Source organism: Palaemon carinicauda, chromosome 35 (genome assembly GCF_036898095.1).
Source record: "Palaemon carinicauda isolate YSFRI2023 chromosome 35, ASM3689809v2, whole genome shotgun sequence".
Lineage (NCBI taxonomy): Eukaryota > Metazoa > Arthropoda > Malacostraca > Decapoda > Palaemonidae > Palaemon > Palaemon carinicauda.
This window is the reverse complement of record NC_090759.1, coordinates 18,103,353-18,110,236: the sequence shown is the minus strand read 5'-3', so window position 1 is coordinate 18,110,236 and position 6,884 is coordinate 18,103,353. Positions and strand designations below refer to the sequence as shown.

At 34.6% G+C, this 6,884-nt stretch overlaps 1 protein-coding gene across 3 annotated transcripts in view; it reads left to right on the top strand.

The window, feature by feature from the left end:
* Positions 1-359: 359 nt before the first annotated feature.
* LOC137627398 (glutamate receptor 1-like) overlaps positions 360-6,884 on the top strand; it is a 36,828-nt gene continuing 30,303 nt past the window's right edge. The window contains exon 1 of one of the 3 annotated variants that reach the window (XM_068358483.1): positions 360-501. The gene's annotated coding sequence lies outside the window, so the exon portion shown is untranslated. The remainder of the gene's footprint in view (positions 502-6,884) is intronic. The other 2 variants (XM_068358484.1, XM_068358485.1) reach the window with 2 other exon arrangements.

The following is a 6,884-nucleotide window of genomic DNA, read 5'->3' as shown; positions in this document are numbered from 1 at the left end:
TGATAACTTTATTAAACAATCTGTACTTATTGGTGTGTGCAGAGCGGCATAAAAACTGCAACATCAAAACATGTAATAAAAGAGATTCTCATTTTAACGTATAGCTTCCGGATATGTTCATTCATTTAACTTCACTTTTGATTATACCCCTATAAGCACTCTAAGGAATAATTTAAAGAAAAATTGAAACTTGGTTTCAAACACGATCCTGTTTCACGTACACTTCTCTTCAACTTAATTATTTATTCCTACAGCAAAGAAGCCAATCAGCTTTTTATAGAACAACACGATTATCTCATTGACCAATGAGAACTAAGGGCAAAGTCTAATGAGCACCCAATTGGTCTTTGGTGCTTTCGAAAGCGGGAAAGCAAAGACTAACTCCTCCCTCTCAGGTGATAAAGACTCACACCTTTCAAGACGCTCTTGCTTCTCGGAACTCTTCCAGAGGGTTTGGATCACTTCCCGTCTTCGGTCGTGTTTCTCCTGGTTGGTTTGGAAGTAAGACTATGTCTCTTTTCATACTTGCGAGATGCGCTTTGCAAACGATTGGTTTCCATGTTTTCATTTATTATTTGGTATTATTTATTGTGAATAACTTATTCGTATTTTAATCATAATTGCCTTTCATAGTGTTTTAATTACTTCGAAAATATATGTACTGTGTACTTCACTTTTCAAGTGCATTTTCTTTTGTATAGTATTGTTTTGTAATGAGAGAGAGAGAGAGAGAGAGAGAGAGAGAGAGAGAGAGAGAGAGAGAGAGAGAGAGAGAGAGAGAGAGAGAGAGAGAGCATGTGGATATAAGTTACGTTGTATTTATTATACGTGTCTGTACAGTATAGAAACATATTTGTGTAAATGTTATTGATATATTCTTAAAACCTGATTGATCCGCGAGAATAGATTACTCATTGGAATCCCTAGAATCGTCAGAGAAATTAATTTATAAATTTATTAGAGTTAAGCAAGACAACATGAGAGAGATAAAGGAAAATTTTAGGTCATTTGTAATCTTCTGATATCATCCATGTTTGAATAGGGGTTAATGAGTTGCAGTTGTTAATTTGCAAATAGAAGGAAAACGTGAAATGATCTGTTTCCTAAGTAAGATTTCTTATTGCCTCGCGTATGAGAATCATTAATTTCTGTTTCCTCTTTGAACTTGGCTTTGTTTTATCTGTAATCAGTTGCATTCCTTTATGATACTAAGATATTGCTAAGTTATGTCCATTTCGATATTTTTGTTAACTTACCTTTCTTGAATGTCACTGGACTTTCATGGACTTCGTAAACATCTCTCTCTCTCTCTCTCTCTCTCTCTCTCTCTCTCTCTCTCTCTCTCTCTCTCTCTCTCTCTCTTATTTGATATTGACTTTGTATATATAAATACAGTAACTCCCATTATACTGACACATGGCATTCAACCACAATTAACGAAGTCTAGCCTGATGGTTTGGATCCATATTATTTTCCTCATAATACCAGTTCCGGAATTGCCTATATATTTATTTTATTTTAGAAATCAAGATATCAGACTCGTAAGGTTAACGTAATTTAATCCTTTGCACATAGGTATCTACTACGAAAAGGAGATGGTAAACAGGTCCTAATATGTAGCCGTATTGAAATAATAAAAAAATGGATGTCGACGTTATAGTCATAGGTATCGCTTTATATGTCAATATCACGGAGCAAGGTATTGGAGTTGATCGTAATATTGACCTCTTTATCTTATGGCTGTTTTTCTGGTCCTATATAGCAGGGGAACCCTACTTAGTATTTCACACCGCATATTACTCGTTTATTGTCAAATTCACATTATTGAAGCACTCAGAAAACAAGAAAGCCTTCTGTTTCCTTTCGAAAGCCTTAGTATCGTCAGTCTTTCGACTGTCTTGAGGCCGCACATATGAAAACTCTAGAGCCTATAGTAGACATAGCCTACATCTTGATTTATAATGAAAACAGGTGTTTAATATTAATTCCAATTATTTACTTGACTTTTAGTTTGGATTGAATTTTATTTCGTAATATATAAATGTTTAAAATCCATAGGGATTAACTCTGCTTTACCCATAGAATTTCACTATCTGATGACCGTCGCTCAGATGGCTTCTAACAATTTTCGCTGGAGTTTCCTCACAAAAATTGTATTTGAGGTTTTCCTATATTTAGGGAAGTGTTGTGTCGTAGAATAATGGTTTCCGTTTTCACAAGGTCTGTATACTGTTATGTAATACGTCTTCCGTCACATAGTTTACAAGTTGTTTTGTGGAATAGGTTTGAAAGAGAATGACCTGTAATACGAGAAAGCTTTCTTATATCTTCAGTCATATCAGTTGATTTGTTGTCTCACAAGCCTGGAAATACATGAATTCGCTAAACGTTAATGAAAATGTGGAAGTAAAACTTACGTTCGTACGATTATTTTACATTGTTTCATGTTCACTTCAAGATGTTTTGACATAGAAGAATAGTAGTAAAATAGTTGACACTAAAAAAAAAAAAAAAAAAAAAAAAAAAAAAAAAAAACAGTACCAATTGATGTTAACTTCGTGAGTCTTTATTTTATACATCTTCTCATTTGATTACTGATTTTCCAGTTGAGCTTTGTTACATTAGGTCTCTTTGCCGCTTGTATAGTCAAAAAGATTTGTTGTAAGTTCAACCCTCTTTTATCCGGGATTACCAACATGAGTGCATGCTTTTGCAGCAGACTATAGCGCCAGTTCTGAATTCCCTTTCTTTTATATATATTTTTCACATTCCTTCATTTGGAAAGAATGTGAAATCTTGGTATATTATACAATTTTTACCAACGCGTGAAATTATATTTTGTTTTTAAACTGTCACACTTCAGACAACCTTTCATCCACTTGCCGGCATTCCTTGAATGGACTTCTTGGACCTAGTTCTTTGGGGGTAGGCCTCAATTGCTGTCCATCCATCCGTCTCTGCACTAAGAGTCTGAGACAGTAAAAAGAGATACAGGAATTATTGAAGAGTTTATGTATTCTAGATGTCTCCTCGTTTGTATTTCCCTTGGTTTTTTTCTTTCAACGTATAGTTTATTATTATTATTATTATTATTATTATTATTATTATTATTATTATTATTATTATTATTATTAGCTAAACTGAAACTCAAGTTGGAAAAACAGGATGCTACAAGCCCTAGGGCTCTAACAGGGAAAAATAGCCCTGAGAGGAAAGGAAATAAGGGTATAGATAAACTATGCGGGAAGTAATGAACAAATGATATATAGTATTTTGCAATTACTAATTTTTTCCCTCCGATTGGGCTTTTGGCCTTTTCGCGCTACGTTTTCTTATTTTGACCTTATTAGTCCCACTGTATAGCACGGTCGGCCTCTTGAGTCAGATATCTGCATCCATTTCTGTTCATTGCATCTTCTCCCTTCTGTATCGACTACATAACCGTCATTAAAAGGAGCTTGGAGGTTCGTTTCACTCTGACAACACTAACAAAAGGGATCTACTAGATAGAGCAAGTAAGGCATATTTGGGAATTAATTGGCTAGAATAGAGTAAAGTAGGTTTTAGGTAAGATGACACTTTATTTTATGCCTAATTTGTTTTCTCTTCTCTGAGGAAAGGTCAGTTAGATCTACCAGACTTGTGGTACCACATCTGTGGACTTCTTATCTTCTTTATAGCCAGCTCTTTAAGAATCAAGTTTAACTAATTGATTGGTTAATCTCCTCCTTTTGATAATAATAATAATAATAATAATAATAATAATAATAATAATAATAATAATAATAATAATAATAATGTCTTTATGACTCATATGATAATGGTAACAACAAACTTAGGCCTTTAAGAATTTAGAATTGCACAATTTTATGTAATGGTCAATCAAAGAAATGGAGTGATAAAGTCTTGTTTATGTACTCTTCAGTTTAGTGTATTACGCAATACAAATCTGGTCAAATGTTAAACACTGGATCATGAGATGAAAATTTTGCTGATTTTGAATAATTTATTGATTTGTATCCGTTTATCTGAAAAATTTCAAGGACAGTTATTTAGAATAAAAGTACTTGAAATTAAGTTCCACGTAAGATTTATTGAAGATAAAAGGAAAATTCATAATTGCAATAGGACAAAATCGGTTAGCTCCCTTCTATATTAAAATCACTAGAAATATAATACTCTAGAAATGATGATAGATAAACGACTACTGAAGATAAGCTTAAAGATGTAACTGGAAAATCATATTATTTTATCTAATTCACCAATGTCATTTCGAATAATTTATACAACTATTACCAGAAATCCTTCCCCATACAAACACTATGTTTTCTATGATTGCATCCTTGTGCTGTTTTCATTGTTGTAGTAAAGCTTGCGTTCTTACAAACTGTTTGAATTTGTGGCATTTAATTCAATCCTTTTAAACGATTGATGTTCTAAGTTGTGATTAGTTTACATTCGTTGCATCGCTATTATAAAAAAGTTACCATTCAATATTTAGCAAAAAGAGCAAACTGTTTGAATTTGTGGAAGGCATAACTGTGACATTTACAGTCGAGCCTTTTGAACGATTGTTCAAAGTTGTTTAAGTTTGTATTCGGAGCATCCCTAGTAAAATAAGAAAGAAGTAATCGTTTGATATCTTACAACCAAAATTTCGACAGTATTGACTGTGGTATTGTGTACCACGCAGGTTGGGGAATGTCGGACGAACGTCGAAAACACGCGCGGACCACCATGCAAGACAGAGTCGAAATGGTCTGGCTTTGGCTCGGGGGAGCAACGATACGCAAGATCGCCCAGCTGACGGGCACCAGCACAGGCACCGTTTACAGATGGGTGCATCGCTGGGTCGACTGCGGTCACGTAGAACAGAAGACAAACCAGGCCATCTGCTTCCATTCGCCCTCGCGAACAGTAACCCCTCAGACGACTGATTATTTGAGCAACCATTTGCAGCAGAGTTTTCAGTATCCTTTGGCGATGCCTCTGATTTCTGATCAGACCCCGATTGCTCAGCTGGTCTTTCGTGAACATTATCCCCATATATACGGAGAGCATGCGACGTCCAAGTTTATGTAGATGTAACATTTTGAAATACAGTAATTCAAAAAGACTATCATTTGGGAGTTAAAAAGCGGTGCAATTAGTAGTTCCAAAACTTTGTCCTTGTGAATGTTAAAGAAACAATTTTTTTTACATTACAAATAATTTTCTAAATAGGACTGAGTTATGTCAGTTTTTCGTCAAGTTTTTAATTAATTATGTTTATATGTAAACAGTTGCAATAAAATTGTTTTGTAAAGGTACGTTTTGCATGCAGTGATTGTTGCGGTCATCCCAGCGATCATTGCTGAGCACTAATTACATTTATTCCTATGGGGCGGTTTTGCAACGAGCGATTATTTTGGGGCCATCGATGATCGCTCGCAACTGTAGCGATAACCGTTCGTTGCAAAACAGCCCCATAGCTTAGGAATAAATGTAATTAGTGTTCAGCGATGATCGCTCACAACAATCGCTCCGTGCAAAACGTACCTTTAGGTGGAAGTTGGCTTCATAATTTCCAATACACGTCACGGGAAGCTAAAGAGAGGTCTGACAGTTGTACAATTTAGCAGTTAACGCTGCTTCATTGTACACTTGGATTCATAAGTCCCCCGACACTCCAGGGAAATCTTTCGTCAGAGGTCTCTAGTGTTACCATGCCAAAACATATAAAGGTTTGCTCTTCTTAGGAAATGTGCGAGCCATCATATAATTTCATTTTTAGACATTCATGCAAATCAAAAAAAGATTTTGCTTGATACGGCAATGTTTCCAATAAAATTTATTGCATTATGCTTCCAAAAACTTGTCGGTATTTTTAAACTGATTGACTTGTGAAGACTTCCATCGGCCTTTAGATATTCATAGATCACAACATTTTGTGATACATACGGATACTTTACTGTAAAATATTTCTCAAGTCATTCAGATATAACAGAATGTGCCATCTTAGTCTTTAGATCGCAAGCCACTTGCCCTTTATTCGTCAATTTTTTTTACATTCCCTTTTTGGAGAGTTTTGTCGTCTCATCTCTTGCATGCGTGGCCAAGAATAGTTAGAATTAACATTTACACTAGAATATTAAACATTTACAGTAAAATCTTTGCTACGTTGCTAATTTAATCTTTATCGCAAAAGCTTGATAATTACCAAGGACCTAGGGTGAAATTGGAGATAGTCATCACAAAATAAAGATGACGGGATTATTTTGTTGCAATTAGATGCTGTTCCAAGTAATGGATGATTTGAAAAAAAAAAAAATAATAATTTGTGAGTCGATGTATTTTGAGTGTTTGGAGGATATGTTAGAAACGATACTTAATAACAGCATTTGCTCGGCTCAAAGTTAAGCCACTTAGTTAATGTAAATCATTATGTTCTGTATTCCTCCACATACCACAAGTTTCCCAATTAATATACTCATTGCGAAAGTGCTCTGAATGATAAATTTCCCGTTTGCTTTGAAATCAACCAAGATATTTTCGTGAACTGGAATTGTATAAAAAATGTGAGTGAAATAGTGCTCAAAATGACCTGATTTTTAATCCAGCAAATGAATATTTTGTCTCGTCGCAAAAATTTCGAATGATTCCAGATTGGGATTGTCAAGTGAAGTTGTTTCATGCTGCCGCTCGGGAAAGATTTCTTTTTTTGGAGGGATTGTGAAGAATTAGGAACTAATATTGACGGTCTAAGCCATTCGTTTTAAAAATACCATAGATATTTATTAAATAGATAAAAAAAGAGTGAACGAAAGAATCACAAATAGGGACTTTATCATACAGAGTTAAGCATATTTGAATCAAGATTATAAGAAGTCAGCTTGATCTCCAAG